Raw genomic sequence first — 12,839 nt, 5'->3', positions numbered from 1 at the left:
CACAGAGAGTTTATGTCACAGTCTGAGGAACACTGTGTTTGGGACAATCCATCGCTTCTATAGAAAGCAGTAAGTAAGGCTTAATTTTTGTTTCAGAAAGAAACATTGCTCATCCCTCGAAGTTCATCATGAGAACATGGCCCTGAGATCTGGAAGAGGTCAAAGAGCAGTCAGGCCTTGAAATCTCCCCATTCCCAGAAAGACACACAGGGCATGGGAAACCCTTGGACAGCTGTCATTTTTAACATACTCGTAGGATAAAAGGAAGGCTGTGGTGAAGTAAACATTTTAAGTAAAAACTGAAATGTGACAGATAATGCTATATAGCATTGTTGCTTTCTAACATCACATAAAGCAGCCTACAGCTCTGATAATTATACAAAACCTGACAGACTATTTCATAAGAAATTTGATCCGTGCTTCATGAGAGGTTAAAGCATATTATGGAAAACAAAACACTGACAAATTTCCAGAGACTTCGAATAAAGCATATATTTCTGAAATATTGATATTAATAACATTTTACCTTTGCAAGTTTAACCTAGAGAAGACTGAGTGTCCCTTCTAATTTAACAGCTTTTCCCACATAACTCTTATAACAGGGTAGCAAAAAGAACTAATTAGTTCTAGCCTCTTTGTAAGCAAAAGAATAAATATTTATGCTTTTTCAAGAACCCTCTGGGAAATCCCAAAGATAGTTCGGGAGTACACAATATACCGAAATTTTTATTTTATTTTTTTCTACATTTAGGACTTGAATTTGGAAAGCAAAAATCAAAATATTTAAGAGGTGATCTGGAGCATTCACTTAGTTACCTATTTAAGTACGGTGACAATAAAACACTTAAAAATAAACATGGAGGGATGCCTGGGTGGCTCAGTCAAGCATCTGTCTTCAGCTTGGGTCATGTTCCTAGGGTCCTGGGATTGAGTCCCACACTGGGCTCCCTGCTCAGTGGAGAGCCCGCTTCTCCCTCTCCCGCTGCCTGCCACTCCCCCTGCTTTTGGGCGCTCTCTCTCTGGAAAATAATAAATAACATCCTAAAATAAATGAATAAATGAATAAATAAATAATTCAAAATAAATAAAAATAAACATGGAAAGTGGGATGCTTGTAGAAACCTTACCTCTTTCACAAATGAGGAATCTTTGTTCTTCCTTTTTTCATTTTGCCTAATGGAGAAATAAGTCAATGAACACACAGAAAATTATTCAGGAAAAATACAGAATCTCTGCTAATTTATGTAGACTACAGAGAAGGTAGTCATACTGTAGGTGAAGACAAATTGATAAGCCAAAGAAGCAAACTCATTGAGTAAACTTTGCTAAAACTGTAACACATTTCATAGCTTTTCTTAGATGCAAGTATTAGATATAGTTGTTTTAATTCCTAACATGTAAATACTGGTCTATATAACTCACATAAGCTAAAGCTCCTTGGGATCTTCAATGAAACTCAATGAAACGAGTTTGGGAAATAGAAAAAAAAAAAAAAAAAAAGCCTGAACACTGCTACTTTAAAACAAAAGCACTCTTTTTTCTATAAAGTACACAGAGTTACATTTCTCTGTTATCATACTCCCAGTGTAGTTTCAATCATTCATATTAATTAAACTGCTTAACAAATAATCACAGAAAAAAACTGGGGTTAGGGGATGGCTCATAAATGTCATATGGAAGCCTTTTAGCAGGTGAGTAAAGCACATGGACACACATCATACAACTTTCTAACGTCACATAATTATCTTAGATACTTTCGTTAAAGGGCAAAAATGAACATAACCAATAACAAGCACAAAAGATATGGCTTCTCGATAGCATATACGAGTGAGAATAAAGAATATGAACTTCAAATATGCTTAATAACTAGTAACAAGATCACTTGGAAATTTTCTAGGCCTCCAATAATCATACATCCAATCTAGCATCAGATCCTGGAAATTTTCTTCAAGCTGACATGTTATAAAACATAATTACTGTCAAAATAAATTTTTGTCCGAAAAATTACTCCAGGTGAACACCAATTTACTTTGTCTATAATCTTAAGCCTCACATAATAATCATGTTGGTTTATGTGATCAATAAAAGAAAAAGCATAGGAAAAAAAAAAAACCTAAATAGGATAGAATACCTTACTTTACTTAACATTGGTAAATCAGAGAAGACACAGCTCTTTTTAAGCCAAAATTATTGATCTACTCTCAATTATAAAAGATCCATCTTTATTATATAAACTTGAATTCTTACAACATTTCTAAGTTAGATTTTTATTTTTTTTAAAGATTTTATTTATTTATTTAACAGAGAGAGAGACAGAGAGAGAATAAGCAGGTGAAGCATCAGGGACAGGGAGAAGGAGCAGCAGACTTTCCATCACATGGGGAGCCTGATGAGGTGCTCAACCCCAGAATCCCAGGATCATGACCTGAGCCAAAGGCAGATGCTTAACTGACTGAGTCACCCAGATGCCCCTCTAAGTTAGCTTCCATAAGAACTTTTAAAGTCAAGTACACTTAAAGTATTTAGGAGTTTAAAATGTATTATTTTTCTACAAATTTTAGTAATGCTCAATTTTTGGTTTGTTAATAATTTAATTTGCATAGAGCTCCTTTAAGAGACTTTTAGTCGAATTTATTAAATTATTAAACCACGAATATAAAGCAGTGATACTGAAATACATTTGTAAATAGATACAAAATTGCCTTATTCTGTGGGAGGAATGGATGTAATGTGAGAGAGATCGGTTGTATTTTCACTGGCAAAATTCATTTGTATGTGTATGGACAAGAATCATTTGCATTGCTATTAGTGATCTGCAACTGCAAGCGTTATAAACTAGCTCAAAGACAACAAAAGGCACAGAGAGATCCATGGAATCATGGAATAAGATAACCCAGAAGAATGTGCTTAGACAATCTTTTTGGTTCATTTCAAAGTCTCATGATTTTGTCCTATATTTATAAGAAAAGTTTTAAAACTCTCAACTTAGTTGTGGGAAGATCCAACTAAAGTTATATTAACTAAAGAAATCTAAAAACTAGTAGATCATACAAATAATCTAAAACAAAAATGTTAATTTGAATGAAACTTGTTTACTATATTATGACAGAAATGTTAACTGCTTGAACAAACACCCATGTGAAGTTTTGTTTCTCAGGCATAGAGAGTTCTAACGTATTGAGCAGCTTTCATGGCTGTCTTCTTCTTCAAGTGATGACTCATGGATCTGAGTTCCCTCCATTATGTGGTTTTGCCATTTTGGGGGTCTTTCACTTCCAGACACACATAGCAAGCAAATGGAGGATCTCGCAGCAGATTTTAGGCACTGAGTCTAAAGTTGACTTTCAACACCTACTTTCACATCATCTTTGTTTAAACTAGGCACATGGCCCTAACTCAACTACAAAGAATGCTGAGTAAAGTGTTCATCACGTGTATACAGAAAAAGAAACAGATTTCTGAGTAGCTACCCAGTCACTTCTATAATCATGATGACTGATATAATTAATTTTCAGTCAAAAACAATTCCTTGTAAACTATGAAAACTTATTTGTCTTTTTTGAGTTCTTTTACTTTCTTAACTCTATTAATTTATAGTCAATGGAAAATTGCCCAACTCCTTGACTCCTTGCCACCCTGAAGACCCAATCTGGAAGACTATTAACAAAGCAAAAGCTCTAACACATTCAGAAGAGGACAATCACATGGAAATAAATGAGCAATGAAGCCAACAGGGGTATCAATGTGTTTTCCAATGCTTCATGCATCATCAGCTGTTTATTTCAATATTTTGTATGTCATCAGCACTTTGTCTGACAGCTCCATTTGTTCACTTTTCATACTCCTTTTGAGTAAACAGCACATATAATAGTTCCATTTTAGAACAGCACATTAATCTTCCCTTGTTAAGGGATGACTTGTCTTCGCACTTATCATCACACCTCTCTTGTGATATGACATCATCTCCTCATTTGCTGAGATAAATGCCAAATAACAAAAAAAAATCACAGGCATTTGAATTTCTACATTTGTCTATTTGATTTACAGCACAATTTGGAAACATAGGGAAAGGAGGAAACTAGTCACTGATGAAGTTTTGTTTTGTTTATTGGCAGTTTTGTATTTTCCACACAGTCTGTACTCAATATTGAGACTCCAATAGATCTAAGTCAATTGGGTGGGTTTTCTAGTAGGTTAAATTAAGCCATGCCAGAAAAGCAAAACATATACCCATATACAGGACAGTGGAGTGACAACAAGTCTTCTTTGCCCTTCAGCACCCATGGGGAGCCTGTCTTTTGGAGCACTGAGTAATAACAGCGACAAGCCAACTGCTGTATTTAAAGCAATTCTCAAAGTTTTTCCTATAGGAGATGAACCATTAAAGTTGTGACTCATTAATAAATTACTCAAATATAAATATGAGTTAAGTCCTGTCCTAGATGGTAATGCAGAGACTCTGCAAAACAGTAGTGTTTGTGTGCTAAAAAAGGGCATTCAGGAGCCATGTTCCACCCCAAGTTAATTACTATCATTAAATTCCTAATCAAATTCTTAAATAGTGTATGTACTGTTTACCTTTCATTCATAATAAATTATGGGGTATAAAGACTTAGAAGAGTAGAAAATTAGAAAAAAAAATCCACAAATAAAGGTATGAATAAATTGTGGTATGTTCAAACAGTATAATACTATACAGCAAAGAAAAGGAATAAAATACAGTTATACATATCAATGTGAAAAATTTTCAGGAACATAAATGTTAAGGGAAAAAAGCAAGATAACAGAACACACTGGTATAAGATTAGTTACATAAGCTCTTAAAACATACAAGAGAATATGATCACATATTGCTTAGGGGTATTTGTAGTTCATGTGTTGCAAGTGCACTGGAAGGTTAACACCAATGATCTCCCTGAAGAGGCAAAGAAGTAGGCCATGATGAGAGCAGAAAACACAGAGGACTTCAAATACACAGATACTTCATTTGTTAATCTGCATGGTGGCTGCATTCATTAACTTTGTATTTTTTTGTGTATGTGAATATTTGCAAAATAAAATTTAACAATAAAAAAAGTATTCAGTGACCCTTGACCCTAGAAACTTAAAACTCTAGTGTGATAAGAAATCTTATCTTATCCTATGATAAGAAATTTTGTCCACAGTGTCACCTGGGTGGCTCAGTTGGTTGGGTGTCTGCCTTCAGCTCAGGTCATGATCTGGAGTCTCAGAATCAAGTCCCACATTGGACTCCCTGCTCAGCAAGAACTCTGCTTCTCCCTCTGACCCTCCGCCTCTTGTGCTCTTTCAAATAAGTAAATGAAATCTTTAAAAAAAAAAAAAAAAGAAAGAAATCTTGTCCATAGCTCCTGGCACAGATTTTCTAAGATCTTTAGAATTTCCTTAGTGATAGGGATAATAGCATTATCTTTTATAATTCATAAAAAATCTCCTTTCAAGCAAACCTGAGTTTACGCTAAGAAGGTGACTTTTGGTATGTTCTTACACAGCTTCAGGATGGGGACTGGTTGCCAGATACACCAATCATGTGATTAGAGAGTTGAAACTTTCAGCCCCACCCTTGGATTTAAGAGACTGAGTGCATCACCTATGGACAATGACTTAGTCAATCATACCTCTAAATGGTATTTAATGGGACCCCTAAAAACCTGTAAACAATGGGGTTCAAAGAGCTTCTGGGTTGGCGAACACATCACAGTGCAAGAAGGGTGGCATACATGGAGAGGGCACAGAAGTTTTGTGTCTTTTCTCCTATACCTTGCCCTATACATCCCTTCCATTTGGCTGTTACTGAGTTCTTTCTTTTATAATAGGCCAATAATAGTATTTTTTTCCCTGCATTTTGTGAGCCCTTCTAGTAAATTATCAAATCTCAGGAGGGGTTGTGAGAATCCCCTGAATTTATAACTGGCTGCTCAGAAATATAGATGGAAACCTGAGACTTGCCATGGATATCTGAAATGGAATAGTCTTATGGAACTTAGCCATTAATCTGTGAGGTAAGTGTGATCTCTGAGTAGTTAGTGACAAAATTCTCTAACACTCAGGATACCAGACATAGGGAGCACATAGATGTACTGACAGGTTAGTAATAGACTTCACACAGTGGTTATCAATGTCATAGAACTCTTTCCTTCAGAGGACACATATAGGAGGTATTTGAGGTTTAGCATTTGTAGCCAACAGATAAACAATGCATTAAAAAGAGAATTTAGTTCTATATGTTAAGAACAGAATAGAGATAGCAGAAATAAACCCACATTTATACGGTCAATTAATCTATGACAAAGCAGACAAGAATACACAATGAGGAAGAAATAGTCTTTAAATCAATGGTGCGGGGAAAACTGGACAGCTACCTATAAAATAATGAAACTGGACTACTTTCTATACACCATACACAAAAATAAACTCAAAGTGGATTAAAGACCTAAATGTAAGACATGTAGCCATAAAAATTCTAGAAAAGGCAGTAGCTGCTTTGACATCAGCCATAGCAACATTTTTCTAGATATGTCTTCTAAGGGAAAGGAAACAAAAGAAAAAATAAACTATCTGGACTACATCAAAGTAAAAGGTTTTTGAACAAAAACAGAAACCATCAAGAAAACAGAAGGACAACCAACTGAGGGTGGCTGACTGGCTCAGGTAGTGAAGCACATGACTCTTGATCTCAGGGTCATAAGTTTTAACCACATTGGGCATAGAGCCTATTTAAAAGGAAGCGGGGGACAACCTACTGAGTAGGAGAAGATATTTTCAAATGATACTTCTGATAAGGGGTTAAATTCAAAATAAATAAATAACATATACAATTTAATAGCAAAAGACAAAACAAAACAATCCAGTTAAAAAATGGGCAGAGGACCTGAATAGACATTTTTCCAAAAAATACATATGGACAACAGACACATGAAAAGATGCTAAACATCACTCATCAGGGAAATGCAAATCAAAACCACAATCTGTTAGAATGGCTAAAATCAAGAAGACAAGAAAGCGCAAGTGTTAGTGAGGATGTAGAGAAAAGAGAACGCTCATGCACTGTTGGTAGGAATGTAAATTGGTATAGCCACTATGGAAAATGTATGGGATTCCTCAAAAAATTAAAAATAGAAATATCATATGATCCAATAATTGCACTATTGGGTATTTACCCACAGCAAACAAGAACACTAACTTGAAAAGACACATGCATCTCTATGATAATTGCAGCATTATTTATAATAACCGAGACAAGGAAATAACTTATGTGTCCATCGATAAACAAATGGATAAGGAAAATGTGGTGTACACACACACACACACACACACACACACAGAGGAATATTACACAGGCATAGAAAGGATGAGATCATGCATTTGAGACAACATAGATAAATCCAAAGGGTGTTAAACTAAATGAAATAAATCAGACTGAGAAAGACACATACCATATGATTCTACTCACAAATGGAATCTTTAAAAAATAAATAAACAAACAAAAAGCAGAATCAGAGCTATAAATATAGTGAACAAATTTGATGGTTTCCAGAGGGAGAGGGGTGGGGGGGCCTTGGCAAAATGAGTAGGAGGGAAATACAGGCCTCCAGTTATGAAGCAAGTAAGTTATGGAAATAAAAAGCAGAGTATAAGAAACAGTCAACAATATCATAATAGCAATGAAATGGAGCAGATGTATGAACAGATTTGGGAACATAGCATAATGTATAAAGTTGTCAAATCACTTATTTGTATACCTGAACCTAATGAAATCCTGTGTGTCAATGATACTCAAATTTAAAAATGGAGGGGACTATATATGAAAAGCAATTATTTTGATATGTTAAAATGACACTTAGTGTTCCTATAAAAAAATTAAAATTCAATGACAATATGTATACTGTATCTTCTTTATCCATTCATCTGTTGATGGACACTTGGGTTGCTTCCATAATTTGGCTATTATAAATAATGCTGAAATAAACATAGGGGTGCATATATCCCTTTGAATTAGTGTTTTTGTAATTAGGGGGATAAATACCCAGTAGAGTGATTACCAGATCATAAGGCAGTTTTGTTTTTGATTTTTTTTTTTAGATTTTATTTATTTATTTATTTATTGAAGAGACAGAAAGAAAGCAGGGGAAGAAAAGAGGGAGAGGGAAAAGTAGACTCTGTGCTGAGCACGGAAATGGACATGGAACTCAATCCCACTGCCCTGAGATCATGACCTGAGCCAAAACCAAGAGTTGACACTTAACCAACTGAACCACCCTGATGTCCCTATTTTTAATTTCTGAGGAATCTTCATACTGAGTAATATACAGAATTGTTGAATCACTCTTGATTGCACACTATTGTTGTATACCTGCACCTAAAATAACACTGTATGTTAACTACACTAGAATTAAAATTAAAAAAAAAAAAACTTAATAAAAAAATGGGATGGCCATAACAACAAAATCTGGACCATCTCAAGCATTAATGTCAAAAGTACTGAATTGAGAATGAGTAAACCTAAAATAAGATTTCTTAGTTTATACTCGTTCTTGAAGTGGGATGGAAAAAGAACAGAAACAGAAAATACTGAATGTTTTACATGGTTCTATGTGTCTTAAAGAGAAAAAGGCACCAGAATCATTCGCAGACTCTACATTACAAGATTAAATAAAAAGTGAGAGGTCTAAAGTGACCTGGCCAAGACGTGTGTCCATCAGATGCCCAAGAAACCAGATGATATGAAGCATTAAGTCAAATAACTGCAAATTCAACAAAAAATCAATCTGGTAAAAGCTTAATTGTGGGCCTTTTCATCTCTTTTTACTATCACTCTAGCAACCCACGAACTTGAAATTCCATGCACTTCAGAAATAAAAGATATAAGATGTATAAAACACTTAGAAAGTTCACTATATACTATGCTCTCAGTAAATATTGACTACTTTGGTACATTAGTATAATAATAATATTTTTGTTACTGGATTGGAAAAAATTTTGATTGCATTCAGTCAGTCTCCTTCAATGCCATCTCGTATGTTAACAGTGGCTTCACATTACCTTATCATAAAATTCTACCCTTGACCCAGTATCTCAGTGAGGGGTGCTGCACCAGAATGCACTAACCCCAGAGAATCTGAAGCAGGCATGATGATGTCGATTTCTACTGTGAAGAAGAAATAGGACTTCTGTAATCTGATCAATGTTCAGTTCCCCATTGTGTATTCTTTGGCTTCTGTTGGTGCTGGTATCTGCTGCTTTGCTTCTATTTATATCATTTTTATCAAATAATAGGTCTAGCAGGAGAGTTGGAGCTGGGAGGCGATAATGGAAGAAACCAAATGTATGAAACTTTCCACAATGGCTTCACATCACCAGTACTAGCAGGAGGTTTGTTACAGGACTAAAAGAAGTACAGAAATATTCATATATCAGGAGACCTAAAGCCTAATTCAAACTTTTCTACTATCTGGGTGACCTTGGAACAGGTTACTTCTGTGAGGGCAAAAATATGTTCAAATTAGAAAATCTTCCAGATCCCTTCTAGTTTAAAATTTTAATGATTCATTGACCCTGAATTTTCACTCAAGAATCAGCTATGAAGAGAAAAGAGTTTTTTCTCCTCTCTCATCATACCCTCATTTCCAGCATGTGCTATTAGTCTCTAATATTTTTAATGGAATCCTCTGGCAAAGCCAATGATTCTTTCATTACTCACTATGAACAAATAGGCCGTATTTGTTTTCTGACCTCCAGAAATCGATGAATAAACATGTGGTATGTTGAGAAGAACCCCAAACCTGGAAGACGTGGGTCTAACCACTGAATCTACCATTCATTAGCAGTTTTACAGTAAAAACAATATCAAATGGACAGTATTGGCAGTTATCCTGGAGATTTTTGTCTTTGATTTCATTTACTTTACTAAAGACTAAACACATCCTGTGAGACTGAAGAGACATACTGCTGCAGTCATGATAGAAACTTAGTCCCCCCTCCCCCAGTACTCTGAAACCAACCGATAAGGAAAAAAAAAAAATAGCAGCAAAAATATTCTTCAAATAAAATCCGATGTGCCAATTCAATATATGGCCTAATCAAAGTGATGCCAGAGCCTTAAGGACTTCCATTGGACTTCTTCCTTTCCAGACCCAGAGCAGTAACAACTCAGTCCTAGAACCTTTGAAGCCCTTCCTCAAAGTGGTCATCAGCATCACCTGGGAGCACAGCAGCAGTGAAGAATCCCAGGCCCCACCCCAGGCTAACTGAATAGTATCTACCATCTGAAGAGATCCCGAGGTGGTATGTGTGCATAATAAACTTGAGAAGCGCTGATCTAGAATACAATTTAAAAACCACTACCCCATGCTGCTCCCCCTAATTAAAATCTCTGGTTTAGCTTTCTTATTGCCTATCTCATAGTGTTGTTAAGAACATGAGTGTGAACTCATTTTGTAAAGAAAAGGTACTCTTATTAGTTCCAAGTTCCTGGAAGTTTCTGCTACCTTTCTTCTTGTGTTCCAGTTAAAAATCTCCTTAAAATTCCCATTGGAAAGGATAATTCCATACAGTAAAAGCAACCTTAGGTCTTAACATATATTCCATTGAAAAATGCTTGCTTTGATTATATACTTTTTATATAATAATTCCATATGTGTTTTTTCTCCAACCTCTCTTAATATAAGTCACTTTCATTGATTGAAATATTTTATTGTATATGTCTTCACTGCATACTGGGTGAGCTATATTTGGGAAGTTAATAAGTGATGCATCCAGTTATCATACTTAAATCCTCTTAAATCCAAGTAACACATCCTACCTCAAATATTTGAAGTAATGAAGGAAAATCCATTTTAAAAATTAATATACCCAAACAAAATCAGAATAAAAGGTGATTAATAACTAATAAACACTCAAGTAAATATGAATGACTGAATGAAACAAATTTGAAGATAGAGTACAAACAGGTTCAGCATTTCCCTCTCCTATCCCTTTCTATTTTAATCATGTTTTTATATGAAAATTCACTTCAAAGGGGCAACTCCTTAATGGTCAATATTTCCAACTGATAATGTGATATGTCCAAGATATTTATTTTGACAAGTTTCCAAAAAGCTCAAAACCATGCAGTTAACCTGAGGTTTTCGTGAAGAGATCTGATACATTATGTTTTTCTTGAATGTGTACTCTCTAGTCAATAAATTTAGGAAGAAAACCCATTTCTATAACTGAGCTGTGAAATGGTTAGATGATCTCTTGATTTTTTTTAACTTAAAGAGTCATGATTAGAATACCTAGAAACACAGAGTATTAAAATGTGGATAGTTTTTCTCTCTTCCTTTTCTTTCTCTTCCCAAATAAACTCTACAGATATATACATCTATTGGGAGGAAAAGGAAGGAAGAAAAACTGATTGCATATCCATATTGAATTTTCCTGGTTAATGCAAGATAAGTGATATTTCCAATCACCTGAACATATTACACTAAATCGTGCAATTTTAGTTAGATTCTTAGAGATTAATCTTACATATACCACACCCACACACCATTTTCTCTCCAACCTATTTTCATTTCCTTCCCTATTTTATATTGTTCTTTCTTTTCTTCTTCTTTTTTTTTTTTTGCTTTCACATTCTCTTTTTTACAGTGCTCTAGAATTTTTAAAAACTGTAATAAAGTAGCATTGAGTTTGTGGATTTAGAATGCTGGAGGTAAGTAATATACAGAACTACAAAATTTTAATAAAGTACTTACTTATATACATACCATACAGAAGAAGCAAGGAGTAAAATATTTTTATATTTTTATTTTAGGGATGATATTTTAATTGATATATATAGAACTTGTTTTCTAGGGTTCAGAATCATGAAAATTGTATTTCTAAATGCAATGTATTTGTTCTTCTTCATAGCTACTTTATCCAAATAGCCAAATTTAACCCAAATATTTAAATAATTAGCTATTTAGCCTATTAAGTTGTTATTTTTTAAGGTTTTATTTATTTAGGTAATCTCTACACCCCATGTAGGGCTCAAACTCACAATTCTGAGAACAAGAGCAGCACGCTCTTCCAACGGAGTCAGTGCCTATTAAGAAGCTAAATGGCTAACACTATCACATTCAGAGAGAACAAAGGAAAATGGGTTTTTGTAGGCATCCATGATTTAAGACACTCTTGGTCATCATTAGCATCATGGCAACTAGGATTTCTGGGTAACAGAGGGCCTTCCAAGTAGATAACACTGATTCTGTCACCTGTAGTCTGTACAGTTTTAGGAAGCAAATAACACAGAAGTGCCCCCTTGAGTTTAGTTTTAAAAACAACATTGACTGGAAATAATAAGGAACTATCAGTGTTCCAGAACTTAAGAACATAAACTAGCCTGATGCTGTCTGACAATAAACTGGGTGGTGTAATTGGAGGAATGAAAATTTACTCAGAAAAGCCACTGAACTAGCTAATAAATTTTTCAAATAATATGACTTGGGATTTTTTTAAATAAACAATATAAGCATGCTATTTTATATTCAATGAGAAATTAAAAATATGTAAAAAATATATATAATATAAAGAAGAAAAATAAAATTCACCCATAAATCACCACCAGAGATAACAACTGTTAATATATTTCCTGTCATTCTTTTTACCATGTATCTGTGTATGGATATATGGGTACATACATACATACTTACCTACACACACATATATATATAGTATATAGTATACATGCATACACATATATGTATATAGTATGTGTAGGTACATATATTACATACATATATGGTTAATTTAAAAAATTAGGATGGTTCTATATATAATATTGCAACCTTTTTTTT

At 34.4% G+C, this 12,839-nt stretch overlaps 1 long non-coding RNA gene across 1 annotated transcript in view; it reads right to left on the bottom strand.

Moving 5' to 3' along the window:
• Nucleotides 1-739: 739 nt before the first annotated feature.
• LOC309843725 overlaps nucleotides 740-12,839 on the bottom strand; it is a 71,190-nt gene continuing 59,090 nt past the window's right edge. The window contains exons 3-4 of the long non-coding RNA XR_014300312.1: nucleotides 1,123-1,173; nucleotides 740-1,013 (exon numbers count right to left, since the gene is read on the bottom strand). This is a non-coding gene — a long non-coding RNA (uncharacterized lncRNA). The remainder of the gene's footprint in view (nucleotides 1,014-1,122; nucleotides 1,174-12,839) is intronic.

The sequence above is a fragment of the Mustela nivalis genome (genome assembly GCF_964662115.1).
Source record: "Mustela nivalis genome assembly, chromosome: 1".
NCBI lineage: Eukaryota > Metazoa > Chordata > Mammalia > Carnivora > Mustelidae > Mustela > Mustela nivalis.
The sequence above is the reverse complement of the archived record's forward strand: the minus strand, read 5'-3'. Positions and strand labels throughout refer to the sequence as shown.